This window comes from Bos grunniens, chromosome X (assembly GCF_055505025.1).
Source record: "Bos grunniens cultivar Pamir isolate PY7600 chromosome X, Bosgru_T2T1.0, whole genome shotgun sequence".
NCBI classification, from domain to species: domain Eukaryota; kingdom Metazoa; phylum Chordata; class Mammalia; order Artiodactyla; family Bovidae; genus Bos; species Bos grunniens.
The window spans coordinates 77,039,484-77,052,128 of record NC_141194.1 but is presented as its reverse complement, the minus strand read 5'-3'; the positions used below and the strand labels follow the sequence as shown (position 1 = coordinate 77,052,128).

The 12,645-nt window shown below is 38.3% G+C and overlaps 1 protein-coding gene across 11 annotated transcripts in view; it reads left to right on the top strand.

Annotated features, from left to right (window-relative positions):
* CHM (CHM Rab escort protein) overlaps positions 1–12,645 on the top strand; it is a 249,703-nt gene that overhangs the window by 17,183 nt on the left and 219,875 nt on the right. The gene's annotated exons all lie outside the window — the stretch shown is intronic.

Genomic DNA, 12,645 nt, shown 5'->3' with positions numbered 1-12,645 from the left:
CAGTGGAAACAGTGTCAGACTTTATTTTTCTGCGCTCCAAAATCACTGCAGATGGTGACTGCAGCCATGAAATTAAAAGACGCTTACTCCTTGGAAGGAAAGTTATGACCAACCTCGATAGCATATTCAAAAGCAGAGACATTACTTTGCCAACAGAGGTCCGTCTAGTCAAGGCTGTGGTTTTTCCTGTGGTCATGTATGGATGTGAGAGTTGGACTGTGAAGAAGGCTGAGCGCCGAAGAATTGACGCTTTTGAATTGTGGTGTTGGAGAAGACTCTTGAGAGTCGCTTGGACTGCAAGGAGATCCAACCAGTCCATTCTGAAGGAGATCAGCCCTGGGATTTCTTTGGCAGGAATGATGCTAAAGCTGACACTCCATTACTTTGGCCACCTCATGTGAAGAGTTGACTCATTGGAAAGGATTCTGATGCTGGGAGGGATTGCGGGCAGGAGGAGAAGGGGACGACAGAAGATGAGATGGCTGGATGGCATCACTGACTCGATGGACGTGAGTCTGAGTGAACTCTGGGAGTTGGTGATGGACAGGGTGGCCTAGTGTGGTGGGATTCATGTGATCGCAAAGAGTCGGACACAACTGAGCAACTGAAGTGACTGAAGTAATATAATGTATATTGGTGAGCCCCAAGGTCTCAGGATTCTGGTGAGTAGATGGAGTAGGCAGTTTTACAGTATGGTTCAGGATAACTTTTATTACAAGATATCATACATACAAATGAAATGTATCTGTGTGTGTGTGTGTATATATATGTGTGTGTATATATATATATATATAAGCTCTTTCTTTCAATGAAGAATAACACAGTGACATGTATATATGACCCAGCTGAAGAAAAAGAACATTACCAGGACCTTGGGAGCTCCCTGCATGTATATGTATCACTGTCCATCTTCCCTTCCTTTCCCATGCCATAAGCATTATGACACACTGCTTTAACTGTTCTCTTGGTTTTTTTTTTTTTTTTTTTGAAGTGTTTTTTTATTACATGTTTATATCCCCAAATCATATGTTGTTAGTTTTTTTCTGTTTTTGACACTTGTCAAAAATTCTGTTTTTTTCCGTGACATGCTTTCCTTCATAAATGTTATGCTTGTGAGATTCACCTGTATAGATTCATTTAGTGGTAACCCCCCTTTCTCTACCCACAGCTGTTAGTATTTTGTAGTATTCTAGGATTGCAAATCTTCAACTTCAGTAGGTCATGCATATTCACCAAGATGATTTTATTTATTTGCCCTTCAGTTTTCAGCTTTTCAAGCCCCTGTCTCCCTTAGGAAATATATAATGTCATAAACATACTCACACATTCACGACACAATAAGATCATCAAGTATGTGTTTTTCTGCAACTTTTCAATACATAATTCTCACCTTTCTTTTCATTGCAGTAGTTTTATCTTATCTAGCACACAGACTGTATTTAACTTTTGTATGGTATATAGTTCGGTCCGAGGCAGAAGAGAAGGAGAGACTACCTCAACGGAAGTAGGTTACCTTTATTCAGGCAAGGAGGGTGACAGTCGGCCTAACAACCAGGTTGAGATGACTGAGATGTCAAAGAGAGACTAGGCCTGTGATCCTTCCCTTTTAGATTTGGCTGCTTTCTTGCTCATAATATCATTCACCTTTTTCCTCTAGACTGTCTTTCCTATAAACTGAAATATATATCTAAAGGCTTGGTGGATTCAAGGTTAACATTTTTGGCTAGAACATCTTTGGTGATACAGATATCATGTTGAATCATACCAGAAGACACAAAATATCTGGTTGATCCACTGTGAGTGTTGCTAAGATTGACCCAGGATTAGGATGATGACAATATGATGCCTCCATTGTATGGATGTATTTTTCCCTTGTGTATTGAAAATAATCTGTATGTTGCTTCTGGCACTATGCAAAAAACATTGTTTGATACCAGCTATTCACTGCATTGTTTTAAAATTGATTGGTATTCCTTATATGAATAAGTGTTTTCATTAGGACTTAGAAAATGATGTTTTTGTTTAGGTCTTTGATTCCTTCTACATTTAATAGCTACCACTGAATGCCAGTTTCTTAATTTACAAAAAGGAACATACCTTTATAGCATTATTGTGCTGTGCTAAGTTGCTTCAGTTGCCTATGACTCTTTGTAAACACAGGGACCATAGCTCACCAGGCTTCTCTGTCCATGGGATTCTCCAGACAAAAATATTGGAGTGGGTCGTCATGACCTTCTCCAGGGGATCTTCCTGACCCAGTGATTGAACCTGCCATTTTATTGTCTCCTGCATTTTCAGGTTGGTTCTTTACCACCATCACCACCTGGGAAGCCCTTTATAGCATTATTGGTATCTACCAATAAGTACCTATTTCCAAGATTCAAGTCATTTGGGAAACTGAATTAATTGTAAGATTACTTAATTGAGATGGACAAAGAGATTTAGATTTCCTGAAGCAGGATAGTACTTAAGAGCACAGACTCTGGGCCCAGACTAGATAGGTTCCGATATTAACTTTGCCATTTACTGGGTATGTGGCTTTGGGTACAGTACTTAAGCCCTGTTGTCTGTTTTCCCATCCTTTACTGCCTAATGCATACCTGTAGACAAAGAATAGTAAGTAAAGGAAAAATGAAAAAAAAAATTATTAGGGGTTGGGTTATGGGTGAGTAAAATATTTTCCTTAGCATTGTGTCATATTTGCAGTGTAAGAGAGAAATGAAAAAGAAAAGTCATGCTGATTTTTAGATGTTTTTAATGTGTATTTTCAAGTGCAAGATCATTGACAAATGACTGACAAACCTTTTACATTGATTTTGGTTTATCTCTCTCATTACAGTGTTTTAGAAATTCTTAATGCAATAAAATTGTTATTTTCATTAGATAAAATTTTATGTTTTGTTTTATTTTAGTAAACTCAGTGTAATCACTGTTCAGCTTTTTAATAAATAGTATAAAATATTATCCTCAAGGTTTTCTCAATGAAATGTAGCCAATTTTCTCTTAAATACATAAGACTACGTGTAAAACTTAATTTGAAGTGGTTTACCTCAAGGAATGATATATAGTAACAAATTCATAGGCTCTTTCAAAATTTAGTTCATAAGGATCATAAGGTTTTTCTCTCTACTTTTTAAAAAATGGATTTCATGAAAGGATTCGTATAAGGAAGAAAGGTTATTTGTTGCATGATTTTGTAACATTCTTGGGATAAGCACAATCTCTCTTATCATCTATTTTAGTCTTATAGCTTTATAAGTAATACACTAAAGGTCATTTTTCTTCTGTGACACCTAAGTAAAATATGTTCTGAACAAGAGACTTTATTTTCCTTATCACAAGTTAAATATTGCTATTAAATTTGAAGAGAGCTCAGCTGGGATATACTTTGCTCTGAAAGATGATTTTAGTCATTTAAATTGATAAATTTTAAATTGATAAAACAGAAATACTAGCATTAAGAAAATTAAGTGAAAATTAATTGTAGTTGAATCTGTTTATTTCCTGGTATGAAATAGGTCTTTGTCAAATATTATATTACTTAGTAAAACTTTCATTAAGAGATTGAGTTGATATAGTTTTCTCAAAGAACAAAATACTAAATGTCAGTTTTCCAAGGGATTATTTTATTTCATAGACTCAGCCTTTCATTATGTCACTAAATTTCATATTAAATTTTATTTTTTAAATGTTTTATTATGGCCAGTTTCAAACTTAAAAAAAAGAGAATAATCAAACCCCTCATGTACCAGTTTCCCAGTTTCAACTGTTATCAATTTATGGCCTATCTCTTTCATTTGGTACCATCCACCTTCTCATTTCAGCTTCCAATCCTGGATTATTTTAATGAAAATCCTATATGTCATGTTGTTCTCCATCTGTAAATATTTCAATATGTATCTAAAGGATAAGGGCTTACCTTTTTAAAAATAACTACAGTTCTTTTGGACTGGGCTTCCCAGGTGGCCTAGTGGCAAAGAATTCACCTGCCAATGCAAGGGATGCAGATTCAATCCCTGGGTTCGAAAGATCACCTGGAGAAGGAAATGGTAGCCCACTCCAGTATTCTTGCCTGGGAAATTCCACGGAGATAGGAGCCTGGTGGGCTACAGTCTGTGGGGTCGCAAAGAGTTGGACATGACTGAGCACTCACTCACTCACTCCCAATTGTTACTCCTCCATGCAGGAATTTATCTAGGACAGTTTTTCATTTTCCTGAGTTCATAGGGCCCAACTCCATCTCCACTTTCTCACCTCTAGCATTCCCAGGGGTACCTTGGCACTCATCCACAGCTTAGAGTCTGTAATGTCCCCTCCCACTTGCTGCTGTTATTCTCAGAATGACCTCCCAAGCTTCAGTGAGTACCTGATTTTGGGGTTTTCTGGCCATCAATGCTGTCACAGATTTCTTTGTCTTCCGGTCATTTTCCTTGTACAGTTTCTGATACCAGGCGGATCTTACAGCTATTGAAGTTTCCTAATGACCCACTTGTATTTTGGAGTTCATCACAATATTTTGTCACCTATCTTTGTTGTAGATCTTGTCCCTGGGTGTTTGGTTTTGGTATCCTGGTTGCACTGTCTATTTTTATGGGGGTCTTAGGGGGAGATTCAGAAATTTTGCTCCTAATGCCATCTTCCCTGAATCCTGTTTTTAAGTTCAAGCCATTTGCATAAGAACAGAGGCCAAGTTGTTGATCTGTCATTAACATTCACCTTTGAGAACTTGCAACAAACCTTACAGATCACTTGCTTCTAGTTCTTCATTTTATCTATAAGGATATTTATAAGGAAGCTGAATTCCAGAAAGATTAAGTGACTTTTCAGTTTTCCTAATATTGAAACGGTGCTCTTATTCAGTCAGTTCAGTCGCTCAGTCATGTCCGACTCTTAGCGACCCCATGGACTACAGCAAGCCAGGCTTCCCTGTCCATCACCAACTCATGGTTGGTTAAACTCATGTCCCTTGAGTTGATGATACCATCCAGCCATCTCATCCTCTGTCGTCCCCTTCTCCTTGTGGCTCAGCTGGTAAAGACTCCACCTGTAATGCAGGAGACCTGGGTTTGATCCCTGGGTTGGGAAGATGCCCTGGAGAAGGGAAAGGTTACCCACTCCAGTATTCTGACCTGGAGAATTCCATGGACTGTATAGTTCATGGGGTCACAAAGAGTTGGACACGACTGAGTGAATTTCACTTCACAGTGCTCTTATTAGATGTTCCTAAAAATTCACATGAACAAAGCTAGTGGAGGTGATGGAATTCCAGCTGAGCTATTTCAAACCCTGAAAGATGATGCTGTTAAAGTGCTGCACTCGATATACCAGCAAAATTGGAAAGCTCAGCAGTGGCCACAGGACTGGAAAAGGTCAGTTTTCATTGCAATCCCAAAGAAAGACAATGCCAAAGAATGTTAAAACTACCACACAATTGCAGTAGTTTGAACTTATCTCACACACTAGCAAAGTAATGTGAAAATTCTCCAGGCTAGGCTTCAACAGTAGGTGAACCAAGAACTTTCAGATGTTCAAGCTGAATTTAGAAAAGGCAGAGGAACCAGAGATCAAATTGTCAGCATCCATTGGATAATCGAAAAAGCAAGAGAATTCCAGGAAAATATCTACTTCTACTTCATTGTTTATGCTAAAGCCTTTGACTCATAACAAACTGTGGAAAATTCTTCAAAAGATGGCAATACCAGACCACCTGACCTGCCTCCTGAGAAATCTGTATGCAAGTCAAGAAGCAACAGTTAGAACTGGACATGGAACAATTGATTGTTTCAAAATTGGGAAAAGAGTACTGTAAGGCTCTATGTTGTCACCTTGCTCGTTTAACTTATGTGCAGAGTACATCTTGCAGAATGCCAGACTGTATGAAGCACAAGCTGGAATCAAGATTGCTGGGAGATATATCAATAACCTGAGATATACAGATGAAACCACTCTGATGGGAGAAAGCAAAGAGGAACTAAAGAGCTCCTGATGAAAGTGAAAGAGGAGGGTGAAAAAGTTGGCTTAAAATTCAGCATTCAAAGAACTAAGATTATGGCATCCAGTCCTATCACTTCATGGCAAATAGGTGGGGAAACAATGGAAAGAGTGACAGACTTTATTTTCTTGGGCCCTAAAATCGCTGCAGATGGTGATTGCAGCCATGAAATTATTATTATTTTTTTAAATTTTATTTTATTTAACTTTATAATATTGTATTGGTTTTGCCATATATCAAAATGAATCTGCCACAGGTATACATGTGTTCCCCATCCTGAACCCTCCTCCCTCCTTCCTCCCCATACCATCCCTCTGGGTCGTCCCAGCGCACCAGCCCCAAGCATCCAGTATCGTGCATCGAACCTGGACTGGCGACTCATTTCATATGTGATATTATACATGTTTCAATGCCATTCTCCCAAATCATCCCACCCTCTCCCTCTCCCACAGAGTCCATAAGACTGTTCTATACATCAGTGTCTCTTTTGCTGTCTCGTATACAGGGTTATTGTTACCATCTTTCTAAATTTCATATATATGCATTAGTATACTGTATTGGTGTTTTTCTTTCTGGCTTACTTCACTCTGTATAATTGGCTCCAGTTTCATCCATCTCATAGAACTGATTCAAATGTATTCTTTTTAATGGCTGAGTAATACTCCATTGTGTATATGTACCATAGCTTTCTTATCCATTCATCTGCTGATGGACATCTAGGTTGTTTCCATGTCCTGTGCAGCCATGAAATTAAAAGACACTCCTGGAAAAAAAAGCTATGACCAACCTAGACAGCATATTAAGAAGCAGAGACAATACTTTGCCTGCAGAGCTCCATAGAGTAAAAGTTATCATTTTTCCAGTAGTCATGTATGGATGTGAGAGTTGGACCATAAACAAAGCTGAGTGCTGAAGAATGCCAGCTATCTATGGCATTCTGACTGTAGAATGGTTGACGTTGACTTCTTGGGCAACCTCTTATGTAGTTGTAAGAGGATCAGCCTCAGTGATGGCTCTTGGTTGTTGTCAGCTTCCCATGGCTGACTACCGTGCTCCTCATCTTCAAGGCTCTTGTTTCCTTTGCAAAACTTCTTGAACTACCGCTGCATTGTACATTCATTAGCAGTTCCTGAGTCAAATGCCTTGTTCATGTTGTGAATTGTCTCTGGTACTTTACTACCCATTTTTAACTTGAATAAAAAAAATAGCTCAAATGTGCTTTTTGTCTAACATTTCTGGAGTGTAAAATAAATACAAAATAAACAGCAAGTAATGTTAGCAAAAAAACATAAAGCGAGAAATGTGTATTAAGATGATGTATAACATAGCCACATTTATTTAAGAATGTATTCCAGTATGAAACAGGAAAATTCAACAATGCAAAACTGCGATTACTTTTGTACCAACCTAATAACTCTAACTAGATAACTTCAGGTTTGTTATTGAAGGGATAGGAAGAGAAAGGAAGGGAACTGGCATTTATTGAATATAAGCAACATGCTTGGAGACCCTGTGTAAGGTGTTTTATATCATTTTTACCATATTCCTCCCTGTACCCCTATGAAATATATTATTAGCCCCATATTATGGTTGAATAACATTGTACTTGTATATTTGTACTCAAAGTTTTTACAGTGTATTTCCAGTGTAATGCTGTGTGAGTTGACCCTGATCTAAGGTGTAAAAGTCGCTCAGTCATGTCTGACCCTTTGCGACCTCATGGACTATACAGTCCATGGAATTCTCCAGGCCAGGGTAGCCTTTCCCTTCTCTAGGGGATCGTCCTAATCCAGGGATTGAACCCAGGTCTCCTGCATTGCAGGCTTATTCTTTACCAGCTGAGCCACCAGGGAAGCTGATCTAAGGTATTTGTTTCTAACTCATGTCTGGCTTTCCCTTGTGGGAGAGATTGTATAATTCATTGTAAGCATATGTATATTCCATATAAAAATGCCTCACAGGGATGTGTGAATTTGAGTAATGATTCAGAAGTAAGTAGTTCACTTTTTATGGTGCCAAGTCTTAAAAAAAAAACATTGTTTTGAAATTAGTCAAGGGTTTAAAAGCTATTAAAATTGAGCTTATAAATATTAATTTAAACAAAACCAGCAGTTACGTATTTTGCTAAATTGTAAGTAAGACCAAAAGGTTTAATTATGTTAACTTTTCCAAAACAGGAATTTAAGAAATGTGAAAGCTAAAGCTCCAGTTTTATGCAAATTCATCCTTCATGCTGTGACTAGAGGTATTTTTCTGAAATGCTGATTTGATCTTGTTCTTAAGGCTAAAATCTTAGACTCCCTGTTGCTTACAGGTTCAAGTTCAGACACCACAGTTTGGCTCCAGCTACACTATGTGGCATTATTTTTTGATACTCTCTTCCTTCACCCTTTGCCAAGAATATTCCCTTCCACTTTCTTCTACAGTTTTCAGTTGAGTTATTATAGATCTGAAAGACTGAGCTGGTTTGTGTCCTCTGCTCTTCAGAGCTTTTCCATGACTACCCTTTACAGAGGGAATGCTTCTTTCCTTCGTGTTCAACAGTTTTAATTATATTTATTATTTTAAATCTTTTAAATTCTTGTTGTTTAGACTCTGAGGTCTTTTAGGCTAGAAATTACCTTTATCTATTTTTTTTTTTTCCTATCTATCACAGTCTGTTCTGTCCCCCCCTTTCCCCATTACCTTATCTCTTTCTTCTCTTTCTTCAAACAAATGTTTGTAGAGAATCTACTGTGTGCCTCCTCTGTTCAAGGCACTTGGTGTTTATTGAATGAGTGGGAAGAAGTATGAAATCCTGGCCAGGAAAACTTTAGCTGTGTTATTAGCTTGTTGTTTTAATCATTTTAAGCATGAGGATAATAGGCTCTTGCCATTTAACATTGGAATGGTCTATTGCTTTCACCAACTTGTGTGAGACTATTAAGGGAAAACACAAATGATGGTCATTTTCGTTTTGTGTGATTTGGATTCAGATCAGTATTGAAATCCGTTCTTGGCTTTACTTTGTCAGTAGAGACATGTCTTCTGACAATGTTGATTGCAGCGTTGGAAATAACCACATGCCTATTTGCCTATCCAAGGTAACAGCTAATTTGAGCCAGATAGAGAAGAGTAATTTTATTACTGTTTGCCATTGGAGTTGGCATCTGGTAAAAATGGGTGTATGTTTGGAGTAGTATTTAGGTGAAAATGTACTGCTTCTAAAATACCTCTCTGAAGAGAATAAAAGTAGGTATTCTTTATAGAGCAAATACCCTCTGCTAACAATTAACAGTCCTCCAAGGCAGATGGTGGTATTTCCATTGATGGATGAAGAACTAAAGGCCTGAGGTTGCAGAGCTAGTTAAGCAGCAAAACTAAAATTCAAACTTTGCTCTGTCTGACTGGGACCATTCCTCTTTCATTATGTTACCATCCTGCCCTTACATCCTCATTCTCAGACTCAAGTCCAAATTGGAAAGAGTGAATTTATCATGGTAATTTGAATTTGTGATACTGAATTACTGAATTGCTTGATCTTTGGCAAGTAATTTAACATTTCTCATCCCATTTTTTTCCACATGGATAATACTGCTTCCCTCCCAGGGTTATCAGATCAGATCAGATCAGTCACTCAGTCGTGTCTGACTCTTTGCGACCCCATGAATCGCAGCACGCCAGGCCTCCCTGTCCATCACCAACTCCCGGAGTTCGCTGAGACTCACATCCATCGAGTCAGTGATGCCATCCAGCCATCTCATCCTCTGTCGTCCCCTTCTCCTCCTGCCCCCAATCCCTCCCAGCATCAGAGTCTTTTCCAATGAGTCAACTCTTCGCATGAAGTGGTCAAAGTGCTGGAGTTTCAGCTCTAGCATCAGTCCTTCCAGTGAATATTCGGGACTGGTTTCCTTTAGGATGAATTGGTCGGATCTCCTTGCAGTCCAAAGGACTCTCAAGAGTCTTCTCCAACACCACAGTTCAAAAGCATCAATTCTTCGGCGCTCAGCCTTCTTCACAGTCCAACTCTCACATCCATACATGACCACAGGAAAAACCATAGCCTTAACTAGACGGACTTCTGTTGGCAAAGTAATGTCTCTGCTTTTTTGGTCATAACTTTCCTTCCAAGGAGTAAGCGTCTTTTAAATTCATGGCTGCAGTCACCATCTTCAGTGATTTTGGAGCCCAGAAAAAGAAAGTCTGACACTGTTTCCACTGTTTCCCCATCTATTTCCCATGAAGTGGTGGGACCGGATGCCATGATCTTCGTTTTCTGAATGTTGAGCTTTAAGTCAACTTTTTCACTCTCCACTTTCACTTCCATCAAGAGACTTTTGAGTTCCTCTTCACTTTCTGCCGTAAGGGTGATGTCATCTGCATATAATGAAGAATAAGTGATTATTCTGATGTATATGAAAATACATTGTGAATCATAAAGCCCTGTGCTGATATTTGGTGGTATATTATTAATGCTGTCTTTATTACACACATAAACACACTAATTCTGCTTCCTGAATATTTCTTTGCTGTTGTCCTTTGTAACTAAGCCACTTAGTCAGTCACTGTTGGTCACTCAGTCATGTCCAACTCTTTGAGACCCCATGGACTGTAGCCCACCAGGCTCCTCTGTCCATGGAATTCTTCAGGCAGGAATACTGGACTGGGTAGCCATTCCCTTTTCCAGGGGATCTTGCTGATCCAGGGATCGAACCCAGGTCTCCTGCATTGCGGGCAGATTCTTTCTCATCTGAGCCACCAGGGAAGCCCACTAAACCACTTAGCAGCCTGTAAAGTAGCATAGTGACTGCATTTCTTTAAAAAGAAAGCTTACTTTTTATGTATAAAGAGTTTATGTATACATGTTTATGTATAAAGAGTTAAGGTAAAATGTTAGAACGATACAGTTTTTACCGTTATGAAGAACTAAGCGTACTTAGCTTTTTAGAATTTTCATTTCTTCCTCCTATTTCTTTCTACACTATAAACTTTCACTTTTTTTCCTTTGAATTGTATCTTAAGTTAAGGTTGCAACTTTATAATGGCTTATTTCCAATAATTGATATTTAATGGCTATATCTACTACATTTGGTCAGAACGTCTCTTTTGAACTAAACATTTTATACCCACAAAGTGCCCAGCACTGGAAAACTAGTTCTTCCATGAATGCAGATGCAGCTTTTGTTTAATGTGATTTTTAACTAGAAATTGGCTACATCGGTTGCTTCCATATGCTTGTTGCTTTTTTACATAAAGAAGATAAGCATTCTCTTTTCTTGAAATCTTTGATGGTTAATGTTTTGTTTAAACTGTTGCCAGAAGGATGCTGTTTCTTTTCTACTAGGTAAAAATTCAAGAGGACCATGGTATCTCATTGTAGTGAAAGAGTCAGTAGCATCACTATAGAATTTCACTAAACTAGCTTTGTTCATCTGACTGATGTAAAATATTTTAGCCTCTGTTGAAATGGTAGCTCTTATGATAAAAAGTTATGGAAGAGTCTTGAATTTATAACATAGAGTGGTAACTAGCTGATGTAGCTGAACATCTGGATTTTTTTTATTATAAAATTATCTTTGGTAAATATTTTTTGGTATTGGTATTAATAATAGTAATATATATTTCCCTTTATGATAACAAAGGGGCTTCCCTGGTGGCTCAGATGGTAAAGAGTCGGCCTGCAGTGCAGGAGACCCAGGTTCAATCCCTGGGTCAGGAACATCTCCTGGAGAAGGAAATGGCTACCCACTCCAGTATTCTTGCCTGGAAAATCCCATGGACGGAGGAGACTGGCAGGCTACAGTCCATGGGGTCACAAAGAGTTGGGCATGACTGAGCGACTTCACTTTCACTTTATGATAACAAACTTTATGATATGGCTTAATTTAATTTCAAAACAGTAATGTTCTTATCAAACTACTGTATTAAGCAGAAGTGAAATAATGTATCATGTAAATGACCTTTTTAAAAATTAGTTAGCCTATTGCTTAAACTGAAAAATATATACCATTACCCCTAAGAGACAATGTGACTTGAAGTTAGATTTATGTTAAAATTTCAACTCTAGAGCTTTTTTTCTAAGCATTGGGCAGCAGGTTAACCAGTTTGCACCCCAGTTTCTTCTTCATCTCTAAAATGTGTATGCAGATCCTTTTCTGTCAGTGCATTTGAGAGAATCCGATCAGCTAATATGTGAATATAGTTTCTGAAACAAAGTGCTTGTATGAACAATATTTTGACAGTTGCTCATTTATGGTACGGAGAAGGCAATGGCACCCCACTCCAGTACTCTTACCTGGAAAATCCCATGGGTGGAGGAGCCTGGTAGGCTGCAGTCCATGGGGTCACGAAGAGTCGGACACAACTGAGCGACTTCCCTTTCACTTTTCACTTTCATGCATTGGAGAAGGAAATGGCAACCCACTCCAGTGCTGTTGCCTGGAGAATCCCAGGGTGGGGGTGCCTGGTGGGCTGCCATCTATGGGGTCGCACAGAGTCGGACACAACTGAAGTGACTTAGCAGTTAGCATTTATGGTAATTGGCAGATAAAAAGAATTTAAGTACTTGAGTTTTAAAACATCTCCCTTCCACATGATAAAATTTTCAGTATTACTAGTATATGTTCAAGAAGCATCATCCAAGTATAATATAAACTTTATAATTTTGAATACAA